Genomic DNA, 27,636 nt, shown 5'->3' on the forward strand with positions numbered 1-27,636 from the left:
TACAGACCAGCCCACACTCAGGAGAGGCAGTTACACCAGGCATGTGCACCAGGGTCTGGGAATCTTGGGGCCATGTCAGAATTCTGCCTGCGGCAGCCCTTCCTCTAACCCCTAATGAGTCACAGGTAAAAAAATATAGTCACCCCTTCCCAACATTCCCAAGGGCCGCATCCCAGTACAGCATCTGAGTGAAGTCCAGAACCTCCTCTAAATCTGTATCTCATGTGCTCAATGTCCAAAAGCTCTTCTAAGTCAAGTGAAGATGGGGCCCCAGGGTGTAATCCATTCATTTCTCTTTGTGGACCAGTGACACTAAAGAGCCAAGTTACCTGCTCCCAGTGCTCCCGAAGTACAGGGCTGGGACTGGCATAGGAACAGTGGCAGGCCTTCCAGTCCACAGGGAGAGGAAGGAAGATGGGGGCCTGCTCTCAACACACAGCCGCCTTCCACGGTGGTGGGGGTGCCCCTCTCTTCCGTGAGTGTAGTAGTTGGATTTGGGGTTTGGTTTTGTGTTTTTGAGAAAAGGAAATTCGCTTTGTGTTGCCCTCACTCAAGAGGATTTTGTGCCTTAATAGGCTTAAGCATCAGTTTTCCCAGCTCCTGTATCTGCTTCACTGGCTGACAGCCTCACATTCACTTCCTTACTTAGCGCCGGCACCAGCCCACAAGACAAGTTTCTCTCCACGTGACTTTATTTCATAACCCTCTTTGCCCTTCCTGTCACTAGTCCTCACATGAAGTTATAGGAGTTTACGCAGCAGATTTCCTTAACTCCAAATCTCAGGCTAGGCCATTTAAACAAACAGGCAGAAAACACCGAAAGTTCTTATTGTCTAAGCCCAGAACCGTGAGGCCTAGTCACCCAATGTGTGTGGTAGTCATAGGGCCATTCAGGTCACCTTTGTAGGATCAAGAAATTTAGCTTCTTGCAATTAAAAGAATATGTCCCCCTATTTTCCAAAAAAATGTGAATCTGGTTTATTTGAAAAGCCTAAAGAATCAAAAGCTTTCTAAGGACATATCTTAGAACCTGCCAAAATTAGGGATCCTCTCCCTTGTTGCCAGGAAAGTCTACTCTCCCTTGTATGCTTCTGAGTGCAAAGAGTTGGAAATTGTAGGATATCAGGCAAAAGACTTTAACTCTTTTTAAATTCTTTTTAATATACAGGCCTGAGTAATACCCAGAGGTTACCTGCTTGGTGTTATGTGGGAGGTGACCTCGATGCAATGGTACCCTCCAAATACACAAGCAGACAAGCTATTCTGGAGGTGAGGGAAAGAAGATCAACACACCTGGAGAAGCCAGGGGGAAGGAAAGTGAACATACTTAGAACAGGGTATAAGTGGGGTGGAAAGATTAAAACCTGTGGCCATGCAATGTGCTTACATCCTGTCTCTCTTCTTGGCACGTCAGCCTCCTGTGGGTGGTGGGGTGATTAGAACCAGAGGTGAGGTTTGAGCAAGTGTCCAGAAATGGAAGGTGCCTAAGCCAATGACACACTCTGGCTCTATCAGAGAGATGCAGGGATGAGACTGCCTGGCCACAGCGCCAGGTTGCCAGTTGACCTGCTGAGCACATCTTGGGTGGGACACTTGGGACACAGTAAGAGTGTCACCACTGAGTGGCAGGATTAAGACCCATGAATGTTGGGTGTCTCATGGATATTCAGTGTGCCATGAATATATGGTGCTTGCTCATATTTGATACATCTTGTATGTTTAGTGCCTCCTGAATATGCGGCATCTCTTGGTCTTTCCATCCCTTTCAATCTCTGTTCAAAAGTATCAATATACTCCCAACTGAACTCATCTGTCCACGATGTCTCACAGCTGAGTAACTCACCTATCTGTGCTTAACAGATGAGTTTTGTCCATCCTGTTTATTTCTTTTCTTCCAGGGTGGAATTGAATATTCTCAGACAACACAGTCCTGGGCTTCAGAGTTGGTATTGTGCCCAGGTGGTGATGGGGGTGCCCACAACACAGTCAGACTTCTCAGGACTCTCTCATTGTTGGTGTAATGGTAGAATTCATGGAACCATGGTCATATCCAAGCACAGTTTTCTCTTATTTTACTTGGGACACTGTTGGATAAGTTTCTTAGGTTCTTTTAAAGGAAAATGTTGAAAAGCAAGCAAAAACTTTTCTAAACTAAGTGGAATTTTTCACAAGAGATTTACAGACATTCTATATTTTCTTCTCTCACTGCAGATATGTAGCCTAATTTGGGGAGAGAGGTGCCTAGATTTGAGAACAGACAATAGTCAGAGTCACATCATGGTGGTATAATGTCCAACATGAGGAACTATAGTTAACACTATAGTTAACTCTGGTATATTTGAAAATTGTTCAGAGACGAGATACTAAGAGTTCTCATCACAAGGGAAAAAAACATGTTTTTCCTTTATTTGGTACCTATATAAAATGATGGATGTTAACCTAAGCATTGTGATAATTATTTCACAATATATGTGAGTCAAATCATTACCCTTTGAACTTATGCAGTGCTGTACGTCAATTATATTTCAATAAAACTGGAAAAACCCAAACCAGCCCAAACCAATGAATAAAAATAAATAAAAAGCTGTCAGCACACAGGAAGTACTAGGAGGCAGAGCAAAATACTTCATGTGAATAAAGCCAGGCTCTTGTACTTTAAATCACAATTTCTGGTTAGAACTGAGCTGAAGCACTAATAACAAGAACTCTACCAAGACTTCTATTAGCTTTACTGCTCCTCCACCAGCCAACCAACCAACAAAACCTTTCAGCACTCAAGGAAAGTGAGAAAGAAGAATAACTCACAGTGGCAAGAGTGTACTTATTCCAACCAGGTCTGGTGCCCTGGCAGATGCAGAGAACACATGGTAGACATAGCCAGTGAGTGGACGGGGTGGCAGCCATTCCTTTCTGCCAGTATTTCTATCACTCTGGGAGTGGCAGCTTGTAATGCACTATTTTATTAACCAAGCATTAGCAAAAGAAGTAAAGAGGAGCACTGGGAATCATATTTCAGTTTCTCCTGGATTCTTGGTCTCTGGCCTCAGTCAAGTTGCTCTAAGTTTTCCCTGAAGTAAAAAAAAAACCTGGGGTTGGAATTGCCAGATATATATTACTACTAAGAAAAAAAAAAAACAACAACAAATTGTACAATTAAAAAAAAAAACCTGGAGATAGGATTATTTCCCATAACAACTTTAAATATACATTAAAAAACAGGTCCATCGAAAATCAGAGACAGGAGCAAAGTCATATAGATCTGCTTCATGTATTTGTGAGTTGTTTTGGAAAAAGAACTTTGATTTTTATCTCTCATGTTTCATGCACATTGGTAAGAGGGAGGGAAAGGGACTGAGAAGTTCTATTAGGAAAATAGTGATGTGGTTCTGGTCTAGGATTTCTTCCTGATTTCACCAGCATCAGGGAAGTAATTGAAAATGACCTCCTCTTGTCCTTTGACTTTTTCTCTTGTCCTTTCCCTTTCCTCTAAGGGAGAACTGAAATTGTCTTGAATAAATTTTCAGTCCTGATTACATTTTAAAGGCTTTGATAGGGCAATCTTCCAGTTTCATGATTCTCTCCTACAGATCTCCTATCTAAGCCTCCCTGAAACTTGATACACTCTAACCTGTTCAACCAAGCCCATCCCCAATTCAGTCTCATGGTGAGACTCCTTTCTCAGGCTCTGCACAGCTCAGGGCTCAATGTTTAGCTTTGTTCTTCCTGGAAATAGATTGTGATCTTCCTCCTCAGACAGAGCTTCCCCTTCTCCTAGGAGATCTTGCAGGTGACCCAACCCAGAAAGCCCGAAGCTTAAGACCTAACTGGATAGTGTTTTATCTTTGCATATCAAGCTAGACCTACCAGATTAAGATCCAAAAATGCAGCAGGCTGCTGCAGTTTCAGTTCAAGCCCCGTACAGCTAGTGGCTACTTCTAACTGCACATCTAGCATAAGGCCAGAGTAGGCTTTCAGGAGTGTGGCTTAAAACGAAAAGCTCCCCTCTTAGAATATGAAAAGATGGAGTGCACAGACACTGACTTTTTTTCCTCTTGGATTTGAATATTACATGTTTTCAAGAGGTCTGGATTTTAGAAAATGTGTTTCCTCCTATTTAAGGTTTTAGGTCTTTCTCTTCCCCAATCACAGAAGATGGCTTGTGTGGGGGCTTCCCTGGTGGCACAGCGGTTACGAATCTGCCTGCCAATGCTGGGGACACAGGTTCAGTCCCTGGTCCAGTAAGATCCCACATGCCATGGAGCAACTAAGCCCATGTGCCACAGCTACTGAGCCTGTGCTCTAGAGCCCATGCTGCGCAACAAGAGAAGCCACCGCAATGAGAAGCCTGCGCACTGCAACAAAGAGTAGCCTACGCTTGCCACAACTAGAGAAAGCCCACACGCAGCAACAAAGACCCAATGCAGCCAACAAATAAATAAATTTTTTTTTTTTTTTTAAGAAAGATGGCTTGTGTGTCAGGATAGATCCAATACATACACTTACACAAACACATGGCCTTTCCCTTTCACAAAGGGAAAGCACTCAGTGTAAGTGGACTGCCAACCACCTGCTCTCATTTTTTTATCCTCTCATTTGCCACCTGCTTTCTGGAAAAAACAAACCACAATACCCAGCCCTGAATAGGTCTGTCCCCATCACCCAGCATAGCGCTCAGTTCACTGTGAGTGAATAACAGTGTATATTTCTGAAAAGCCTCAGTAGAAGAGAACTTTGGTAATAGTCCCTTTCTGCTTGCCATGGTATATACCACTACTAATAGACGTTTAAGGAATTTTCTTTTTTTTCTACCAGAAAAGAGGTCCACACGTATAACTTTATAACAATATTTAGGATAGAAGTTCTGTTTAATTATCATAATTAAAAAAATTAATTTAGTGTTGGCAATTTTTTTTCAACTGGAAATATTGTTGAAATCAAGCAGGACCCTGTGGGGTCTTCTGGGGACAGACCCCCTTCCCCACCCTCTGTCCCTTGCCTCTTGTTTGTAGAAAAGCTTTAGCCTCCTAGGCCTTCCCCGAGTTCCAAAGAGCAAATTTAATCAGACGAGTGAGAAAATAAAGAAACAAAAGAAAATAGTCAAATAAGACAAAATTATAAGAGTTTAGCCATAAAACAAAGTCAAGGAACTTTAATTCCTCCTCAAGGGCTGTAGATAATATCCTGAGCCATGTCCTTGTGTTGTTTTACAGACATTAAACCTCCTACCAGTGGAGGAAGTCAACTGCATGCTGCCCACCAGCACGTAGACCCCAGACTGGCTGGAGCTAGAATATTGATAATTGAGTTTCCTGGAGTATCACCCTGTCAGCTCACCATCAACCAATCAGAAAATTGTGCACGAACTGGTCACACACCCTGTGACCTCTCCCTCATACTGTTTTCAAAAACCTTTCCCTGAAAGCCTTTGGGGAGTTCAGGTCTGGTGGTCCAGTGGGTAAGACTCCTCACTCCCAAAGCAGGGGGCCTGGGTTCGATCCCTGGTTGGGGAACTAGATCCTACATGCATGCCACAACTTAGAGTCTGCATGCCACAACTAAAGATCGTGCATGCCGCAACTAAGACCTGGTGCAACCTAAATAAATAAATATAAAAGGATTGAGAGATTCTATTTCTTCCTTCAGTGAAGCCAGCTGTTCTGAAAAGCGTGTCTTGAGACTATAGTGTTGTGTGTATCGCAAGCCACAGTGGAGGAGCATGGAAGCTTCTGGAATCATCCAGGCAGCACAGTCACCAGCTGAAGGAAACAGAGTCAGTGATTCCAGCCAGAGCCACAAGGAGCAGAAGCACTACCGAGCAGAACTCTGCTTGGTTTCCTGGCCTCAAAATTGTGAGAAATAATAAATCGTTGTTTTAGGCCACTAAGTTTTAGGCTGATTTGTTACACAGAAATATATAACCAAAGCACAGAAGTACCTATTAAAGTGGAAAAAAAAAAAAAAAAGCATGCTTTTTGACCCAGCAAACCCTTTTTTCAGAATCTACCCTTCAGAACTAATGATACTACTGGAGACCATCTCTATGTCTGTTGAGTGGAATTTAATTAAACAGATTTCGGTAACTCTATCTCGTGGAGTATTGGTATAATTAACAAGAATTAGTCGATCTCTGCAGAAATGTTCATGATTTATTGTTAAAAAAATTCAGGTTGCAAAATAATGTGCATGCTATAATCTCATTTTAAAAGATTAAAACTAATATATATGAATACAAGCTCATTTATGGGGTTTTTTGTTGTTTTTTAATATAAATTTATTTATAATATTGGCTGCATTGGGTCTTCGTTGCTGCGTGTGGGCTTTCTGTAATTGTGAAGAGCAGGAGTTTGTAAAAGAAAAAATCTTACAGAAGTATATAAACCAGAAAGGGAAATAATCAGGTAATCCTTTTAACTCAGGTCATGAAAATGAACTAAAACTAAGTTCCCTTACCGAGTTTATGCTTCATCTCTCTATCCACAACTTTATTCCCTTTCTTGTCCCCTCTGACCTCAATCCTGTGCTCACTGAACACTCATCAACCAGAATTAGACGACTAAAATTGCTATTGTTGATAACATCGTTAAAGTACTAAAATTGCTATTATAGATATCATCATCAACGTATAAACTCAGGTTTTTTCTCCAGGGCAAGATGAGCTCACAGACAGCCTCCCCCCGCCCTCCCTTGGACCACCTGGCCAGAGAATCAGAAACCAGAGACTCCCCAAACCAGGATTAAGAAATGTCACAGAAATGTCACAAGACAATGATTAACCCCAGCCTCTTTATTCTTCCGCTTAAAAGAAACAAACAAGCAAATAAAACACACAGCTCAAAGACCAAGGGGGAGTAGATCTGAGGATTACCTCCCACCCCCTTGCTTGGAGCCCTCACTTTGCTGCAAACTCCCCCTATTGGAGTTTGGCTTTCCACGCCTCTGGCACAGGAGCCCTTTTCTCTGTTATAGTCAGAGGAACCTGCTTTATTTACTCAACGATATGTCAAGGGCGACTTTCTATGTCAATAAAAATATCTATAGATCCCAATCACCCTTTTTAATGTTTTCAGAATACTCCATTGTTTGGATATATTGTAATGTATTCAGTAAAATCCTTGTTAGGCATTTACATTATGTTTAGTTGCTCTGATTATAAACAATGATGGTTTCCTTATATATACATCTTTGCCCTCCTGTCTCAGAAGTGAACTTGCTGTTAAGGATATAGATATAGCTAGCATGCCTTTTGCAAAGACTATAGCAGTTTATGTTCTCACCAGCAGTTTATGAAAGGAGCCTAAAGAAGTGACTAATCATTCTTCATGAAAGCAGCAAAAAAGAATTTACTTAGATTAGCAATTGGCAATGTTTTCATGTTGCTTTGCTGTACAAAGAAATGTGGGTAGAACTGGGGTTATTATGCATTCAGACACCAAAATTCCTACTGACTGGGTGTGGGAGAGGTCGCAGGAGGTTAGCTAGCCTAGGAGTCGTTGGGAAATGAGGGAAACAAGTCTTTTGCATGGAGATTGAAGAGAACAGATATATCAAAGCAGACTTCCCCAGCTTGCCAGGTTGGATGACTTGCAGTGCCATCTTCTGGCAAAGAAGCCAAAAAAGTTCAATTTCCACACTAGCAATAAAGTATTTCTTATAAGCACGACTAAACCAGGCTGGCAGGGGAACCCAGAGAGGTTTTAGGCATTGGTGTGTTGGGAGGGCATGAGGGGAAAGGAAGCACATTTCTTTGAAGTAAAGATCTGAGGTCTCAGGCAAAATCTGTGGTGTCTCCCCCGTGGTACACATAACACATACAAACAGGTACTACAACCTGGGGAGTATCTAAGGTGGCTACACCACCATCCTCCAGCTTCAAGTCTGGATTCTCCAGTATCTCTGGGTTACTCTAGAGAAGGCAGTTTAGCCAAAGGGCTACTCAGGGCTACACCACACCTGATCCCTTATTACAGAAAAGTCTGTCTCTATCTTTAAAAGTCCTGCAATGAAGAAAGGTACTTAGACCACTAAACCTTTCAGGATAACTGCAAGCAATGCATACACCCATTAGATGTAAAGGTGTAGAAATCCACATTTTGTTTATTTGTTTTTGTTTTAAATTTTTTTCTCTTTAAACCATGTTATACTAAAAACAAATACTTTATTTGCTTTAATTATCCAAAATATAGTAGGAATAGGCTTGCTTTTAAAAAACATTCTATTTTTATTTATTTACTGAGGTACCGTCAATGTACAATATGACATGTTTCAGGTGTACAACACAGTGATTCAAAATTTTAACACGTTATACTTCATTTATAGTTATTACAGAACAATGGCTATATTTCCCTGTGCTGTACAACATAGCCTTCATTATTTGTTTTTTACATAGTAGTTATACCTCTTAATTACACACACATATCATGCCCCTCCCTCCTTCCCTCTCCCCATGATAACTACGTTTGTTCTCTATACCTGAGTCTGTTTCCTCTGTGTTATATTCAGTAGTTTATACTATTTTTTAGATTACACATATAAGTGATTTTTGGGGGGGGTGTATTGGGTCTTTTTTATTGTGAGCAGGCTTTCTCTAGCTGTCGCGAGCGCGGCTACTCTGCTGCGGTGTGCAGGCTTCTCATTGCATGGCTTCTCTTGCTGTGGAGCACGGGCTCTGGGCATTCCAGCTTTAGTAGTTGTGGCAGATGGGTTTAGTTGCTCTATGACATGTGGGACCAGGGATTGAATGCATGTCCTCTGCATTGGTAGGCGGGTTCTTTTATTTTTAATAAGGAACTTATATATAACATTAAAAAAATTAAGTGACTGTGTTGGATCCTCATTGCTGCATGCGCGGGCTTTGCCTAGTCGCAGAGAGAGGGCTTGCTTTTTAAAGCAAAATTAGTTTTAAAATATGGCATCCCTAAGAAAAGGCCCTCAAGTTAAAAAAAGTCCCTTTTTCTATGCAGTATGTGTGGGACGAATTTATCACAGGATTTACTCCACACCAGCTTCCACGGGGTTCTGCCTGCCGCCCGGCCTGGCTCCTGTCTCCCTTTCCACCCGCAGCCGCGCGCACCTGCAGAGCCCGCACCTGCAGTGCCTAGAGCTGCCCAGCCCCTCCCGCCTCTTTCCGCCCAGCCCCTCCCGCCTCTTTCCGCCCCGCCCCCGTCACCGCCCCGCCCCTGCCCTGCCCCCGTCACCGCCCCGCCCCTGCCCTGCCCCCACCGTCTTTCCCGGCCGCCCCCGCTCCGCACCGCCTTCCGCGCGCTGACGTCACACGCTGGCGCCGGGGACGTCCCGCCTTCTGCTCTGGTGCCAGGTTTTGGGGAGCGCTGTGCGGAGTACTGAGCCTAAACCTCTGAGTGCTTCTCCGCGTTGCCGGGTATCCAGCACCCGCTTGGCGAGGCAAGGCGAGGTGTCGAGCCGGCAGGGAGTCCTCAGCCCCAATGCGCCCTCCCCGCGAGGCTGCCGGCAGTCGCCTCTGAGAAGTCGGGGGGCGGCGCCCGGGGCACTCCCCCCACCGCCGTTGCCAGGGGCTCGGGAACTGGTTTGTTTCGTCAGGCGGTGCGGACCCGTGTCCTGGGGCGTTGGCCGTGGCGGCGCGGGTTGCGGTCGCATGCCCTTTCCGGACCGCTAGGGGGATGCCTCTGCCTGTCTGAGCCCCCCAGGAAGGCGGCGACCCCGGACGGTGTCTGCCCCGCGGCCTGGGTCCTGAGGTGAGAGGCACTCGGGGAGGCGGGACGTGCGGAATAGTGCGGTCGCTCTGGAGACGGGAGACCTTGCCTAGACCTCCTTATGTAGGGAGGCTGCGGCAGCCTCCCTGAAGTGCACGGAAAATATCAGTGGTGGCCGCATCTCATTAAATGGTCATTCTTTAAGGGACCGTGTGTGTTACTATGCAATCCTTGGACATTATTTTAAAAGCGGTAATGATCATGGAATTAAAATAATAGAAGCGTTGCTATGGATAAGAAGTTATTTACGTTGCTTATATCTTGTCTGAGATCTTAAGTTACATATACATTTTAATTAGAAAGCGAGTAGCAGTTAACTGGCCAGCCCATAATCTTATATTCCAGTTTCCATAATTTGAAACAATTTCTGCATGTAAGGCATTAAAAGTTCTAGTACTTTTAGAGTTCATCAGCTCTTTTTTTATACAGGCCTAATTTTTATTCTCTAATGTAAGATCCGTCCCCAAGAAGCAAAAAAAAAAAAAAAAAAAAATTTAATGCCATGGTAAGTTACATCAGAAATAATTTGAAGGATTATAAGTAATATCGAATATACGCTAATAATGGCCTTTTCTTATGATGCAGCAGTATTATAGAGATGATGGAGGGAAGCCAGACATGGAGAGTAGTAGTTCTTTGTTTCTACTTTAGATTTGTCTGAAATTAGAGGATCCACAGATCTGTTTTAAGATTGCTCTCTTGTTTTTGGTGAGAGGTAAGGAACCTATTTTTGTGGGAAAACAGCTTTTTGCACATTAAGAGTCACCATTGGGAGCTTAGTAAAGGTTATGGAACTTGGCCACAGGAGTTCTTTTGAGGTCATTTTAATAATGCATTGACGTTGTATTCCAAGTAAATTTTACTCTGCCTAATCCCGTGGACATGACACCATTTCATGAATATAAACTCTTTATTTACCTGTTGGTACTTTCCACTAGGGAAGCTGTTAATTGCTGTCTGAATAGTCTTACAGAGAGGAATAGACTTACAGAGAAGAAAAACAAATATTTTGAAAAAACTCTAATAGGAATCCCTTTTTTGCTTTCTGCTTTTTCAAATTATGAGAAATAAGGCACGGCCTTTCCTCAGTTTAACTGAGGAGTTAAATTAACTGTCTCCCACAACCCAAATGGTATTTATTATTTTGGGAGAACTATACGTGTGGATCTTAGTTGCAGACAGTACCCTAAGGACTTCTTGAAATCTGTTGACATTTCTTTACCAGTATTTCCCTTCAGGACAACTTGCTTGTCCATCGTATAGCTGAAGCAGCTGAAAGGCTTAATGTGGCATATTGGTGGGGATAGAGTTTTTCATTCATATACCCTGACATTTTTCACATTTGGTGCACAAAATTTTATTATGTCAAACACTTATTTGTGACTTAAAGATGTTCTTAGTAAAATGTGAGGAAAGATGTCTAACTTGACTGGAGGCTAAGATATTTTTTCTGGAGCATAGTGAAGCTGTATAGAAAAATTTGATGGACATTTAAGTATTTGATCGTCTGAAATTTGTGTTGGTTTAAAGTGAAGAAAATGGATTTAATTTTTTTCCATATGGCTACCTAGTTGTCTAAAAACTATTTCAAAATCCATCTTACTGATGTAAAATGTCATCACAGTCATCCACCAAATTAAAAAAAATTTTTTTGATATATTTCTGGACTTTCTATGATTTGCTTGTCTAGTTCACAATTATTATAGCTTTATAGTGTGTCTTGATGTCAAGTAGAAAAAGTCTTCCTTCATTGTTCTTTTTCCCCAGTATTTCTGTGGCTATTGCTTCTTTTTTCCATGTTAACTTTAAAAATCAGCTTGTCTGATCACCCTCACCCCCAGAGCTTGTGTTTTTATTAGGGAAGCATTACATTTAGAGATTAAGAATTAAAATCTTTCTGATATTGAATCCTTTCCTTTCCTCTCCTCTCCTTTCCTTTCCTTTCCTTCCTTCTTTCCTTCCTTCCTTCCACGTCTGTTTTTTCATTTTTTCTCTGTTCTTTTGTTGAATATTTTCTGCTGGTTTATTTTTCAGGTTGCTAATCCTGCTGTATGCTGCCTGCTGTAAAACCCATGCAATGTGTTCTTAATTCCAGATATTTTATATTTTAGTTCTAGAAGTTCATTTAGTTTTTAAAGGTAAATTTCAGTTATTTGTTGAAATTCTCCATCCTTTAAAAAAAATCACTTTTGTCCATCTTTTCCTCTTATTTTCTTGAACTTATTAATCAAGGTTATTTGAAGTCCCCGATTTGAGTCATTTGTGAGTCTTTTTCTGTCGTTAGGACTAGTCTGTTTTATTAGTCTTGCCCTCTGTCTGCAAAACTTAGCAGTGGGCTGACTGACACCAGAGGAATTTACAAGCACGTTTTTGGACTCCTGTTCTTTTTCCTCCTCTCCAGGATTTTGGCGGCCCTAAACTGACCTTTCTCCTCAGCCCATAAGGCTGCTGCTTTCTACTTTAGGCTCCATTCTGTTGTGCCACTGTTTGGAAAGTGTTTTCACAGAAAAGGGTGGGATAATGTGGGACTCACTAGAATATTCCCACCTCTCAATGAATTTCTTTCTGTTGTTTTATATATTTTACTCAGGGTTTATGATTGTTTTTGAAGGAAGGGTGGTTTGATACAAGTGCACCATCATGGTCGCAACAGAGTCGCGCTGTTCATTATGTCAGCTTTCACTCAGTCTCCCGGATTGTATACGGTATTTCCAGTCTCATCTGTGTCTGGTATCCCTAATCTGGAGACATCTCTCATCTGCTGCCAAGTTGGGAGGGGTGGTCAGCTAACTGGGAGAAGTGATGGAGGAGCTGTGTGTGTGATAGCTTCTTACCCAGTCTCTGCCAATCCTGTGTTAGTCCTAATAATGTCCTCCCTCTCAGAGCACCTGGTGCTCCCAGTTACTGAGCTAGTCTGTGATGGGAAGTGACTTCCTCCCCACTGCTGGCTGAGGACACAGCTTTCTCTAGCTTCCTAAGTCATTTGCTGCTTGGTCTTGTGTTTGTCGGCTTCCAGAATTTTATTGCCATTGCTGTCTCCCCTCTTCTGCTTTTTTGATCCTTCACATTGTGTTAGTTGGGTTTTGGGAAGAAGTAGAGGTAAATATGTGCATTCAGTCTGGTATCTTAAATTGTGAGTTGCAGTTTATTTTTTGACTTTTAAAGATTTAGGCTAAAGAAATTATTCTTGTGGCATCTTTTGATTTTTCTGAAGGAAAGGCTTTGGCCATCTCTCTGTCATTTCTACTCTTTGTGGCTAATAGTGCAATTTTAAATTGTTAAAGTTTCCTACTTTCTGACATACTTTCTAATTTTCTTTTCCTTGAGTCACAGACTTAGAGTTAGTAAGGCCCTTAAGATAGTATTATATTTAAATCTTTAGTGTTTTTAGATGAAGAAACTAAGGCCTGGGGAAGTCAGGTGATTTGCTTTTGGTCACATAGCTTTTCTCTTCTGAATCCATTGCTTTATTTGTTGTATCACAAAACTCTTGGAAATTGTAAATATAAAAAAATCTTTGTATACTTTGAATATCTTCAAAGTCTTTAATACTTTTGAATATCTTCAGCATCACATGTGTTGATATTACAGGGATTAAATTGATGTAATTGTTAGAGACCTTAAGATATGTCAAGTTGGTATAGTGATTTCTCTTTGATGTTGGTAGCTGAAGCATAGGAAGGACAAATATTTACTTATAATTTGGGTTTATTACAGTTATGAAGTTAGAACAGGATCCATGTGCTTCTTCAGTTACATGTTACAATGATTTTGGATGTGTAAGCCTATAGTACATTTTGTTGTTACCTTTTATTTCATTTGGTTTGAAAAATCTTCAAGGATTGTAATTCAGCTGAGAAGTCTCCTGGCTAGGAAGTAAGTACCTCAGTTAGAGATGTTGTAAGACACTGAAAGTAATCTTTTTTTTAAAAAAAGACTTATTTTATTATTTATTTATTTTTGGCTGCGTTGGGTCTTCATTGCTGCGCATGGGCTTTCTCTAGTTGTGGCGAGCAGGGGCTACTCTTTGTTGTGATGTGTGGGTTTCTCATTGCAGTGGTTTCTCTTGTTGCTGAGCCCGGGCGCTAGGTGCACAGGCTTCAGTAGTTGTGGCTCGAGGGCTCTAGAGCACAGGCTCAGTAGTTGTGGCGCACGGGCTTAGTTGTTCCACGGCAGGTGGGATCTTTCCGGCCCGGGGGGTCGAACCTGTGTCGCCTGCATTGGCAGGTGGATTCTTAACCCACTGTGCCACCAGGGAAGCCCAGAAAGTAATCTGTCTTGCCATGTTTTCTGTTTCATTTCCTGTGATGTCCGATACTAGTCTAGTGTAGACTCTGCAGAATAGGAGGGGTTGTTGGTTGCTCTGAAACTCACCACAAATCTTTCATTGTTCAGAATGGTGTCCGCACTGGACATTATTTGTTGGCAGTGAGAGTCACCTTTCTTCACTTAGGGGGCAGTAGATTCTCCTCCACTTTCCTGAGATGTCGGAACACGCTACTAGTCATGTGGGCAGTGGGCTGCAGTGCTAGGACCCTTGGAGCCTCCATCTTGTTAGTGTTGTCCCTGGAAAGGAATTGGCAACTACATTTTGAGGGAGGGCCAAATGGACTAATTTTTTTTTCTTGGCAAAAGTCACAGAATAATGACGGTTGTGAAATAGTCTCATTATATGGTTACTATTTAATGTAATTTGACTTATGAAATTTAGTTTTCTAAGATGAGTTTATATTTTTTCTAAACAGCATAGTAATGTAATATCATGTCCTGGAGAAATCATTAAATTCTGGCTGGTGCCCACAGAGCTATTGTATTATGCTTGTTGACCAAACTTGGGCTTGAAAGTGTGTTTGGAATGACTTCTTTAACTCCCTAGTGATGCTGCAGTGCTGTCATAATGGTTAATTTCTTGTTTCTCTTACAGTTGCTAAAAGCCATGTCATTTCTTACAGAAATTTTGAAATAGAAAAGTTTTCTAAGGTAGAAGAAGGCTCTTTCCCACAAATTTCTATAAAGCATAATTTTCCTATTGATTTTACCACAGAGTTCTGGCTTTTAAGTCTTACAGGCCCCGGATATGGATTTGGTCATTTATGCAAACTGGATCAATATATTAGAGGCAAAATAAAATTAAATTTAGTATTGATGGGTGAAATGAGACCATGGATTTGTTAATTTACAATGAGAGACATGGTAAACTGTCATAGAAATTTTGACATAGTCTTCACGACAAGCCCATTTTCTCCTAGAAGGGAATCATACATAGAAAGCCTGCTTGCTTTGGGATAGAAATAGAAAAGAACAAGCTATGTGAATTAATATTTTTCAGATTATTTATTTATACTTTTTTTATTGAAGTATAGTTGACTCACAATGTTATATTAGTTTCAGCTGTACAACGTGCAGATTCAATTTTTTTATACATTACAAAGTGGTCATCATGGCATGTTTAGTTACAATCTGTCACCATATAAAGTTATTACAGTACTATTGACTGTATTCTCTATGCTGTACATTACATCCTCATGACATTTGCTTCATAGGTGAAGTTGGTGGCTCTTAATCTCCCTGACCTATTTTACTCATCCCCTACCCCCACCTCTCTAGCAACCACCAGTTTGTCCCTTGTATCTGTGTTTCATTTGTTACATTTCTTCATTTGTTTTCTTTTATAGATTCCATGTATGGGTGAAATTACACAGCATTTGCCTTTCTCTGTCTGAGCTTCTTCACTTAGAGTAATGTCCATGTTATTGCAAATAGCAAATTTCATTCTTTTTTTTTTTCCAGCTGTGCCACGCAGCTTGCAGGATCTTCCCTGACCAGGAGTTGAACCCCGGCCCTGGCAGTGAAAGTGCCAAGTCCTAACTACTGGACTGCTAAAGAATCCCCTTATTCTTTTTTATGACTGCGTGAGAGTCCATTGTATTATATACCAAATCTTCTTTACCCATTCATCTATTGATGGACACTCAGGGTGCTTCCATATCTTGGCTATTTTAAATAATGCTGCATCGGGGTGCACATATCTTTTTGAATTAGTGTTTTTGGTTTCTTCAGACAAATACCTAGAATGGAATTGCTGGTTTATATGCTAGTTCTATTTTTAATTATTTGGGGAACCTTTGTACAATTTTCTATTGTATCTGCACCAACTTACAGTCCCACTGAGAGTGCACAAAGGTTCCCTTTTCATTACATCCTCTGCAACACCATTTTTTTGATTATCTTTTTGATAATAGCCATTCTGACAGGTGTGAGGTGATATCTCATTGTGGTTTTGATTTGCATTTCCCTGATGATTAGTGAAGTTGAGTATCTTTTCATGTGTCTGTTGGCCATTTGTGGGTCTTCTTTCAAAAAATGTCTATTAAGGGTCTCAGCCCATTTTTTAATGTTTTGTTTGTTTTTTGCTGTTGAGTTGTATGAGTTCTTTGTATATTTGGGATATTAACTCCTTATCAAGTATATTGTTTGCAAATATCTTCTCCGTTTCAGGAGACTGCCGTATTGTTTTTGGATAGTTTCCATTGCTGTGCAAAAGTTTTTTAGTTTGATGTAGTTCCAAATGTTTATTTTTCCTTCCATTTTCCTTGCCTGAGCACTATGTAAAAAATAGTGCTAAGATTTCAGAGAGCATACTGCAGATGTTTTCTTCTAGAAGTTTTATGGTTTCAGGTCTTACATTTAAGTCTTTAATTCATTTTGAGTTTTTTGGGGGGTTTTTTTTGTATATGGTGTGAGAAAATAGTCCAGTTTGATTCTTCTGCATGTGGCTGTCCAGTTTTCCCAAGAACCTTTATTGAAGAGGCTGACTTTCCCCTGTATGATCTTGCCTCCTTTGTCTTAGATTAATTGCCCATATTAGTGTGGGTTTATTTCTGGGCTCTCCATTCTGTTCAGTTGATCTATGTGTCTTTTTTTTGTACCAGTACTGTACTGTTTTGATTTCTGTGGCTTCATAGTATAGTTTGAAATCAGGGCGTGTGATACCTCCAGCATTGCTCTTCTTTTTCAAGATTGTTTTGGCTATTTAGGGTCTTTTATATTTCCATACAATTTTTTTTTCCTCAAACCTTTTATTAGGAAAAATTTCGTAAACAGAAAAATTCAAAGAATTACACCATAAACCATATCCTCACCACTTAGATTCTTTCAGTAACTATGTTACATAGTTCCTTTGTTATATGTGTATATATCTATCAATCCTTTTATCCAACACATAATGTATCTTAAGTATTAATGCATTTCAAAGTTTTAGATATTAGCACACTGTCTCCTAAACATTTCAGGATTATTATTAACTGCAGATAAATTGTAATTAAGTTGAGTTAAATACTGTTTTTTAAGTAGAGTTCAGTATTTGTTTACAATTTTTCTGAGGTAAAATGCAAACACTATTCCTAAATGCATTGTTTAATGAGTCTTTGAAGTGCATATACCTATTTAGTCCAGATCCCTATTAAGCTACAGAATTCCCATCATCCCACAAAGTTTCTTCATGTTTTTCCCTAGTCCATCTTCACCTCCACCCCCAAAGACAAATTCTTCAATCTTTTTTTTTTAATAGATTAATTCTGCGTATTACATACCATTACAGAGTATGCTGTCTTTTGTGTAAGGCCCTTTTATTCAGCATATTTTTCAAATTCACCTGTGTGATCGTGTCCTTTTTATTTCTGAGTAATATTCCATTGATGAATATGCCATTTTTATTTTTATTTTTTTATTTTTTTAAGCTCTTTATTGAAGTATAATTGCTTTACACTCTTGTACCAGTTTTTCAGGTACACCAAAGTGAATCAGCTGTATTTATACGTATATCCCCATATCCCCTCCCTCCTGCGACTCACTTCCACCCTCCCTGTCCTGGCCCTCTAAGGCATTACCCATCATTGAGTTGATCTCCCTTTGTTATACAGCAACTTCCCACTAGCTATCTATTTTACAGTTGGTAGTGTATCTATGTCTATGCTACTCTCTCACTTCATCCCAGCTTCCCCTTCAAATATGCCACTTTTAAAAAGTTCAAATTCTTGTGAATGGAAACCTGAGACATTTCCAAGCTTTATCTGTTATATGTAAGCTGTTGTGAACATTCCTGTGCAATCTTTTAGGATACATGCTTTCATTTCTCTTGATTAAATATGTGATTGTGGAATTGTTGGATCATCTGGTAGATATATTTAAATTTTATGAGAAATTGCCAGACTTTTCCTGTAATGATTGCACTATTTATTTTTTTCACCACGACGTACAAGAGTTTCAGTCCTCTGCTTACCTTTTTGGTGGACTTGTAGTTTATCTGAATGTGGTTTTCATTTGCATATCTTTAATGGACAATGATGTTCAGCACTTTTTTATGTGCTTATTGATCATTTGTATACCATCCTTTTGTCTCCAGTGTCTTCCCACCTTTTTATAGGGTTGTTTACTGTCTCTGTATGAAGTTTTTGGCATATTTTACTTATTTAGGATACAAGTCCTTTGTCAGATATATGTTTTGCAATTTGTTCTCCCAGTCTGTAGTGTCCTTATTTATTTCCATACAAATTTTAGAATTATTTGTTCTTGTTCTTTGAAAAATGCCATTGGTATTTTGATAGGGATTGTATTGAATCTGTACATTGCCTTGGGGAGGATGGTCATTTTTACAATAGTGAGTCTTGCAGTCCATGAGCACAGTATATCTTTCCATTTGTTTGTGTCATCTTCAATTTCTTTCATCATTTCCTTACTATTTTCTACATACAGGTCTTTTAGGATACCTCCTTAGTCATATTTATTCCTAGGTGTTTTACTCTTTTTGCTGCAATTGTAAATGAGATTTTTTTTCTTAATTTATCTGTTAGTTCATTGTTATTGTATAGAAATGCAACTAATTTCTGTATATTAATTTTGTATTCTGCACCTTTACTCAATTCATTTATTAATTTTAATAGCTTTTGGGTGGTGTCTGTAGGGTTTTCTATTTGTCATGTATTTCTAGTTTACCACATGGAAACTGTGACAGTTTTACTTCTTCCTTTCCAATTTGGATTCCTTTTTATTTCTTCCTGTATGACTGCTTTGGCTAGCAAAGCTAGCAGTTGCTTTGATTTGACTTTCGATACTAAGTCAAATAAAAATGGCAACATTTGGCATCCTTGTCTTGTTCTTGATTGTAAAGCATTTTTAAGCTTTTCACCATTGAGTATGATGTTGGTTGTAGGTTTATCATATATGATTTTCTCATGTTGAGGTATGTTCCTGCTATACCCATTTTGCTGAGAGTTTTTATAGGTGGATGTTGAGTCTTGTCAAAAGCTTTTCCTTCATCTATTGAGATGATCATATGGTTTTTATTCATTTTTTTTGTGTGGTGTATCATATTGATTGACTTGCAGATATCTCACCATCCTTGCATCCCTGAGTTAAATCCCACTTGACCATAATATATGATTCTTTTAATGTATTGTTGAATTTGATTTGCTTATATTTCATTAAAGATATTTGCATCTATGTTCATCAGTGATATTGATCCTTAAAGTGATATTTTCCTTTTTTGTGGTGTCTTTGTTGGGTTTTGGTATCAGGTGATACTGGCCTTGTAGAGTAAGTTCAGAAGTGTTCCTTCCTCTTCAGTTTTTTTTGTTTGTTTTTTTGTTTTTCTGAATAGCTTGAGAAGGATAAGTATTAACTCTTCCTTAAATGTTTTGTAGAATTCACCTGTAAAGCTGCCTGGTTGTGGATTTCTGTTTGTTGGGAGTTTTTTGATTAGTGATTCAATTTAATTATTAGTGAGCAGTCTTTTCAGACTTTTTTTCCTTCCTGTTTCAGTCTTTTGAGATTGTACGTTTCTAGGAATTTATCCTTCTCTTTTAGGTTGTCTGTTTTATTGGTGTATAATTATGCATAGTAATCACTTACGATCTTTTGTATTTCTGTGGTATTGGTTGTAACTTTCATTTCAGATTTTGTATCTTTCTCTCTTTCCCTCTCTGTCTCAATGAGTCTGGCTAGAGGTTTAGCATTTTTCTTTACCTTTTCAAAGAACTAACTCTTGGTTTCATTGGTCTTTTCTATTTTTTTTTTAATGTAGGAAATGATCATTTTATGTTTATTTATTTGGCTACATTGGGTCTTCATTGCTGTACACAGGCTTTCTCTAGTTGCAGCAAGTGGGGTCTACTCTTCGTTGCAGTGCACAGGCTTCTTACTGAGGTGGTTTCTCTTGTTCTGGAGCACGGGCTCTAGGTAAGTGGGCTCAGTAGTTGTGGCCCATGGGCTCTAGAGTGCAGGCTCAGTAGTTGTGGCACATGGGCTTAGTTGCTTCGAGGCATGTGGGATCGTCCCCAGACCAGGGTTTGAACCCACGTCCCCTGCCTTGGCAGGCAGATTCTTAACCACTACCCCACCAGGGAAGTCCACTATTGTTTTTTTAGTCTCTATTTCATTTATTTATGCTCTGAACTTTATTTTTTCCTTCTACTAACTTTGGGTTTTTTTCTTTTTGTAGCTCCTTTTGGTGTAAAGTTAGGTGGTTTATTTGAGATTTCTTGTTTCCTGAGGTAGTCTTGTATTGCTATAAACTTCCTTGTTAGAACTGCTTTTGTGTGTCTCACAGATTTTAGGTCATTGTGTTTTTGTTTTCATTTGTCTCCAGGCATTTTTCTATTTCATCTTTAATTTCTTTAGTGATGTATTTGTTGTTTAGTAACATATTGTTTAACCTCCAAATGTTTGGATTTTTTTTGCAGTCTTTTTCTTGTAATTGATTTCTAGTTTCCAGCTGTTGTGATCAGACAAGATGCTTGATACGATTTCACTCTTAAATTTATTGAGACTTGTTTTGTGGCCTAGCATATGATCTATCTTGGAGAATGTTCCATGTATACTTCAAAAATGTGTTCTGCTTTTGGATAGACTATTCTATATATATATATATATATATCTATATATCTATCTTCAGTCCATGTGATCTAATGTGTCATTTAAGGCCATTGTTTCCTTATTGATTTTCTGTCTGGATAATCTGTCCATTGATGTAAGTGGGGTGTTAAAGTCCCCTACTATTATTGTGTTTCTGTCAATTTTTTCCTTTGTGTTTGTTAATATTTGCTTTATGTATTTAGGTGCTCCTATGTCGAGTGCATATATATTGACAATTGTTATATCTTCTTGTTAGATTGATCCCTTTATCGTTATCTATTGTTATTCTTTGTCTCTTGTTACAGTCTTTGTTTTTTTTTTAAGATTTATTTTATTTATTTATTTTTGGCTGCGTTGGGTCTTCATTGCTGCTCACAGGCTTTCTCTAGTTGTGGAGAGCGGGGGCTACTCTTTGTTGCGTTGCAGTGTGCAGGCTTCTCATTGTGGTGGCTTCTCTTGTTACAGAGCACTGGCTCTAGGTGTGTGGGTTACAGTAATTGCAGCATGTGGGCTCAGTAGTTGTGGCTCGCAGGCTCTAGAGCACAGGCTCAGTAGTTGTGGCACACAGGCTTAGATGCTCTGCAGCATGTGGGATCTTCCTAGCCCAGGGCTCGAACTCATGTGCCCTGAATTGGCAGGAGGATTCTTAACCACTGCACCACCAGGGAAGCCCCAGTCTTTGTTTTAGTCTCTTTTGTCTTCTATAAGTATTGTTGCCCCAGCTTTCTGTTTCCCTTTGCATGGAATACATTTTTTTTTATGCCCTCACTTTTAGTCTGTGTGTGTCTTAGCACTGAAGTGAGTCTCTGATGAGGCAGCATACATGTTATGTCTTTGGATTGGAGAATTTAGTCCATTTACACTTAAAGTAATTATTTTTTAATTTTTAGTTTTTTTTTTTTTTTTTTTTTTTTTGGCTGTGTTGGACCGTTGTTGCTATATGCAGGCTTTCTCTAGTTGTGGTGAGTGGGGGCTACTCTTCATTGTGGTATGTGGGCTTCTCATTGTGTGGCTTCTCCTGTTACAGAGCATGGGCGCTAGGCACGCAGGCACACAGGCTCAGTAGTTGTGGCACATGGGATTAGTTGTTCCATGGCATGTAGGATCTTCCTGGACCAGGGATTGAACCCATGTACCCTACACTGGCAGGTGGATTCTCAATCTCTGTGCCAACAGGGAAGTCCTTAAAGTAATTATTGATAGGTATGTACTTATTGCTATTTTGTTAATTGTTTTCTGGTTCTTTTTTGTTCTTTTTTTCTTTGTTTGCTCTCTTCCCTTGTGATTTGATGGCTATCTTTTTTTTTTTTTTTTTGGCATGTGCCTTGTGCAATCTTAATTCCTTGACCAGGCATGGAACCTGGGCCCTTGGCAGTGAAAGCGCCAAGTCCTAACCACTGGACCACTAGGGAATCCTCTCATGGCTATCTTTAGTGTTATGTTTGGATGCCTTTCTCTTCTTTGTATATCTATTATAGGTTTGGTTTGTGGTTACCATGAAGTTCATATATAACAGCCCCCCTTCCCCCCAACCCTCTCCCTTACCCGTCTCTTTCTCCCTCTTGCACGCATGTGCATGTGCCCTGTCTGTCTCTCTCTCTCCCTCTCTATTGTACATATATATCCATATGTATATATACACACACACGTATACATTATGATTGTTTTCAGTTGATGATCTCTTAAGTTCTTATGCATTCTAAGAACTTTGCATTTTTTCTCCCTAGCACCCCGCCCAGGTTGAACGCTTTTCTCTTCATTTTTTTGCATGTTTTCATTTACATATCCCTTAACTACTTATTGTGGTTGTAGATGATTTTACAACTTTTCTTTTTTAACCTTCCTGCTAGCTTTACAAATGATTTATCTACTTTTACTGTATGTTTGCCTTTACCAATAAGAATTTTCCTTTTGTAATTTTCATATTTCTAGTCACGGTCTTTTCTTTTCCACTTAGAGAAGTCTCTGTACATTTCTTGTAAAGCCAGTTTAGTGGTGCTGACCTCTTTTCACTTTTGCTTTTCTGTAAAACTTTTCTCTCTCCTTTAGATCAGAGTGATAGCCTTACCAGGCAGAGTATTTTTGGTTGTAGGCATTTTCCTTTCATCATTTTGAATGTATTATGCTACTCCCTTCTGGCCTGCAAAGATCAGCTGATGGTCTTTTGGAAGTTCCCTTGTACATAACTATGAGGGTGAGTCAAAAATTATCAACACTCTGGTTATATTAAAACTTCTGTTGGCCGCACTGTCTTATTAGCGCTTTCCATTCAAGGGTACTGTTTCCCCAGTCACTGCTGTGCAGGTGTGGATGTGTTACATCAGTTCATTTGTAACTGTGGTGCAAGCAAAAATGGATGCCCCACTTGTGATTTGTACAAAAGAAGAGCAGTGCAGTGATTCGTTTTTTGTGGTCTGAGAGTGTGCACCTCCACACACTTCTGCCCACACTGTCGACAATCTGCAAAAACTTCGTTTTGAGTTGTTAAAGCATCCTCCCTGTAGTCCTGATATTGCTCCATCATCTTTCACCTGTTTGGTCCCCTGAAAGCAGCTCTATAAGGATGAAGATTCACTTCTGATGAAGAAGTGGAGACAGCAGTGCATTCGTGGCTCACAGCTCAGCCTAAAACATTTTTTTTTTTAGAACTTTTATTGAGATACAGTTAACAGACAATAAACAGCATATATTTAAAGTGTACAATTAGGTATCACAGTCTCCCAATTCATTCCCCCCCAACCCTCCCCACTTCCCCCACTTGGTGTCCATATGTTTGTTCTCTACATCTGTGTCTCCATTTCTACCTTGCATTTCCTCTTTCGTAGTTGTTAGCATTTGCCTTATGTATTGAGGTGCTCCTATATTGGGTGTATGTATATTTATAATTGCTATTTCCTCTTCTTGGATGGATCCCTTGATCTTTATGTAATGTCCTTTCTTGTCTCTTGTAACATTTTTTATTTTAAAGTCTATTTTATCTGATATGAGGATCGCTACTCCAGCTTTCTTTTGATTTCCATTTGCATGGAATATCTTTTTCCATTCCCTCACTTTCCATCTGTATGTGTTCCTAGGTCTGAAGTGGGTCTCTTGGAGACAACATATATATGGGTCTTGTTTTTGTATCCATTCAGCCAGTCTGTGTGTTTTGGTTGGTGCATTAGTCCATTTACAATCAAGGTAATTATCGATATGTATGTTCCTATTACCATTTTCTTAATTGTTTTGTTTTTCTTTTTGGAGGTCCTTTTCTTCTCTTATGTTTCCCGCTTAGAGAAGTTCCTTTAGCATTTGTTGTAGGGCTGGTTTGGTGGTGCTGAATTCTCTTAGCTGTTGCTTGTCTGTAAAGCTTTTGATTTCTCCATCGAATCTGAATAGGATCTTTACTGGATAGAGTATTCTTGGTTGTAGGTTCTTCCCTTTCATCACTTGAAATATATCATGCCCCTCCCTTCTGGCTTGCAGAGTTTCTGCTGAGAAATCAGCTGTTAACCTTATGGGAGTTCCCTTGTATGTTATTTGTCGTTTTTCCCTTGTTGCTTTTAATAACATTTCTCTGTCTTTAATTTTTGTCAATTTGACTACTATATGTCTTGGCGTGTTTCTCCTTGGGTTTATCCTGCCTGGGACTCTCTGTGCTTCCTGCACTTGGGGAGCTATTTCCTTTCCCATGTTAGGGAAGTTTTCAACTAGAATCTCTTCCAATATTTTCTCAGGTCCTTTCTCTCTCTCTTCTTCTGGGATCCCTATAATGCGAATGTTGGTGCATTTAACATTGTCCCAGAGGTGTCTTAGACTGTCTTCAGTTCTTTTCATTCTTTTTTCTTTATTCTTTTCTGCATCAGTGTTTATCACCATTCTGTCTTCCAGGTCACTTATTCGCCCTTCTGCCTCAGTTAATCTGCTATTGGTTCCTTCTAGTGTATTTTTCATTTCTGTTATTGTGTTGCATATCTCTGTTTGTTTGCTCTTTAATTTTTCTAGGTCTTTGGTAAACTTTTCATTCTTTGCATCCAGTCTTTTTCAAAGTCCTGGATCATCTTCACTATCATTATTCTGAATTCTTTTTCTGGAAGGGTGCCTATCTCCTCTTCATTTAGTTGTTTTTCTGGGGTTTTATCCTGTCCCTTCATCTGGTACAAAGTCCTCTGCTTTTTCATTTTCTCTATCTTTCTGTGGCTGTGGTTTTCAGTTCCACAAGACAAAATACTGCTGATACTGCTTGATACTGCTGTCTGCCCTCTTGTGGAGGAAGCAGTCTAGGAGGCTCATGGGTGCTTCTTGATGGGAGGGACTGATGGTGGGTAGGGCTGGGTGGGCGGAGCTCAGTAAGGCTTTAATCCAATTTGGTGGGCGGAGATCAGTAAAACTTTAATCTGCTTGTCTGCCAGTGGGTAGGGCTGTGTTCCCACCCTGGTGGTTGCTTCGCCTGAAGCTACCTAGCACTGAGCCTACAGGCTCTTTGGTGGGGCTAATGGTGGACTCTGGGAGGGCTCATGCCAATGAGCACTTCCCAGAACCCCTGCCACCAGTGCTCCTGTCTGCTCAGTGAGCCACAGCTGCCCCCCACCTCTGCAGGCAACCCTCCAACACCAGCAGGCAGGTCTGGTTCAGTTTCCTACGGGGTCACTGCTCCTTCCCCCTGGGTCCTGGTGAGCACACTTTTTTGTGTGCCCTCCAAGAGTGGAGTCTCTGTTTCCCCCAGTCCTGTGTAGGTCTTGCAGTCAAATCCCGCTGGCTTTCAAAGTCTGATTGTCTGGGGATTCCTCCTCCCATTGCTGGACTCCCAGGTTGGGAAGCCTGACGTGGGGCTCAGAACCCTCACTTTAGTGGGTGGACTTCTGCGGTATAACTGTTCTCCAGTTTGTGAGTCACCCACCCAGCACTTATGGGATTTGATTTTAACATGATTGCCCCCCTCCTACCATCTCATTGCAGCTTCTCCTTTGTCTCTGGATGTGGGGTGTCTTTTTTGGTGAGTTCCAGTGTCTTTCTGTCAATGATTGTTCAGCAGTTAGTTGTAATTTCAGTGCTCTTGCAAGAGGGAGTGAGCGCACGTCCTCCTACTCCGCCATCTTGAACCTATATCCCAGCCTAAAACATTTTTTAATAAGGGAATATGAAAGCTTGTTGACAGATGGACAAAGTGTGTTGAAAAGCAGGGAGATTGTGCCAAAAAATGATGTATTTGTCTTTTCTAAAAGTTAATTAAAATAAATTCTACAGCCAGAGTGCAGATAATTTTTGACTCAGCCTCATAGTTGCTTTTCTTTTTTAATTTTTTTTTTTTTTGATGTGGACCATTTTTTAAAGTCTTCATTGAATTTGTTACAGTATTGTTTCTGTTTCATGGTTTGGTATTTTTGACCCCAAGGCATGTGGGATCTTAGCTCCTTGACCAAGGATTGAACCTGCACCCCCTGAATTGGAAGGCAAAGCCTTAACCTCTGGACCATAACTAGTTGCTTTTCTTTTGCTGCTTTTAAGACTCTGTCTTAATGTTTAATTTTTGCTGTTTCCATTTTAATGTTTCTTGCTGTGGACCTCTTTGAGTATATCTTGTTTGGGACTTTCTGTGCTTCTTGGACCTGGATGTGTTTTCTTTCCCAGCTATTATTTCCTCAGATAAGTTCTCTTCCCCTTTCTCTGTCTCTTCTCCTCGCAGGACCCCTTATAATGCTAATGTTACACATTTGATGTTGTCCCAGAAGTCTCTTAAACTATCTTCATTTTTAAAAATTCTTTTTCTTTTACTTAAAAATTTATTTTATTGAAGTATAGTTGATTTACATTGTTGTATTAATTTCTTCTGTACAGCAAAGTGATTCAGTTGTATATATATGTGTGTATATATACATATATACATATATATTTTTTCATATTCTTTTCTATTATGCTTTATCACAGAATATTGAATATAGCTCTCTGTGCTATACAGTAGGACTTTGTTGTTTATCCATCCTGTATATAAGTTTTCATCTTCTAATACAAAACTCCCAATCCATTCTTTCCCCACCCCCACCCCCCTTGGAAACCACCAGACTGTTCTCTACATCTGTGAGTCTGTTTCTGTTTCATAGATAAGTTCATTTTTGTCATATTTTAGATTCCACATATAATTGATATCATATGGTATTTGTATTTCTATTTCTGACTTACTTCACTTAGCATGATAATCTCTATGTCCATCCCTGTTGCTGCAAATGGCATTATTTCATTCTTTTTATGGCTGAATAATATTCCATTGTATATATGTACCACATCTTCTTGATCCATTCATCTGTTCATGGACATTTAGGTTGTTTCCATGTCTTGGTTATTGTAAATAGTGCTGCTGTGAACATAGAGGTCCGTGCATTTATTTATTTATTAAATAAATATTTAAATAAATATTTAAATATTTATTAAATAAATATTTAAATATTTATTTATTTATTGGCTGCGTTGTGTCTTCATTGCTGCACACGCGCTTTCTCTAGTTGTGGTGATCAGGGGATACTCTTCATTGTGGTGTCTTCTCTTGCTGTGGAGCATGGGCTCTAGGCGTGTTGGCTTCAGTAGTTGAGACTCACGGGCTCAACAGTTGTGGCACACGGGCTTAGTTCCGGCATGTGGGATCTTCATGGAGCAGGGATCGAACCCTTGTACCCTGCATTGGCAGGCATATTCTTAACCACTGAGCCACCTAGGAAGTCCCAGCCTGCATTTTTTGATTTACAGTTTTGTCCAGGTATATGCCGAGGAGTGGGACTGCTGGATCATATGATAACTCTATTTTTAGTTTGCTAAGGAACCTCCATACCTTTTTCCATATGGGCTGTGCCAATTTACATTCCCACCAGTAGTGTAGGAGGGTTCCCTTTTCTCCACACCCTCCCCAGCATTTGTTATTTGCAGACTTTTTAATGACGGCCATTCTGACTGATGTGAGGTGATACCTCACTGTAGTTTGTTTTTGTTTTTTGTTTTTAATTTATTGATGTATAGTTGATTTACA

The 27,636-nt window shown here is 39.9% G+C and overlaps 1 protein-coding gene across 15 annotated transcripts in view; it reads left to right on the forward strand.

Annotated features, from left to right (window-relative positions):
* NEK1 (NIMA related kinase 1) overlaps positions 1 to 27,636 on the forward strand; it is a 226,719-nt gene that overhangs the window by 937 nt on the left and 198,146 nt on the right. For 14 of the 15 annotated variants that reach the window (XR_009051254.1, XR_009051255.1, XR_009051256.1 and 11 more), the window contains exon 1: positions 9,317 to 9,710. The exons of the other annotated variant lie outside the window; for it this stretch is intronic. The gene's annotated coding sequence lies outside the window, so the exon portion shown is untranslated. Of the gene's footprint in view, positions 1 to 9,316; positions 9,711 to 27,636 lie in introns of those variants that run through there. 15 annotated transcript variants of the gene reach the window in all.

This window comes from Hippopotamus amphibius, chromosome 2, assembly GCF_030028045.1.
Source record: "Hippopotamus amphibius kiboko isolate mHipAmp2 chromosome 2, mHipAmp2.hap2, whole genome shotgun sequence".
Taxonomy (NCBI): Eukaryota; Metazoa; Chordata; class Mammalia; order Artiodactyla; family Hippopotamidae; genus Hippopotamus; species Hippopotamus amphibius.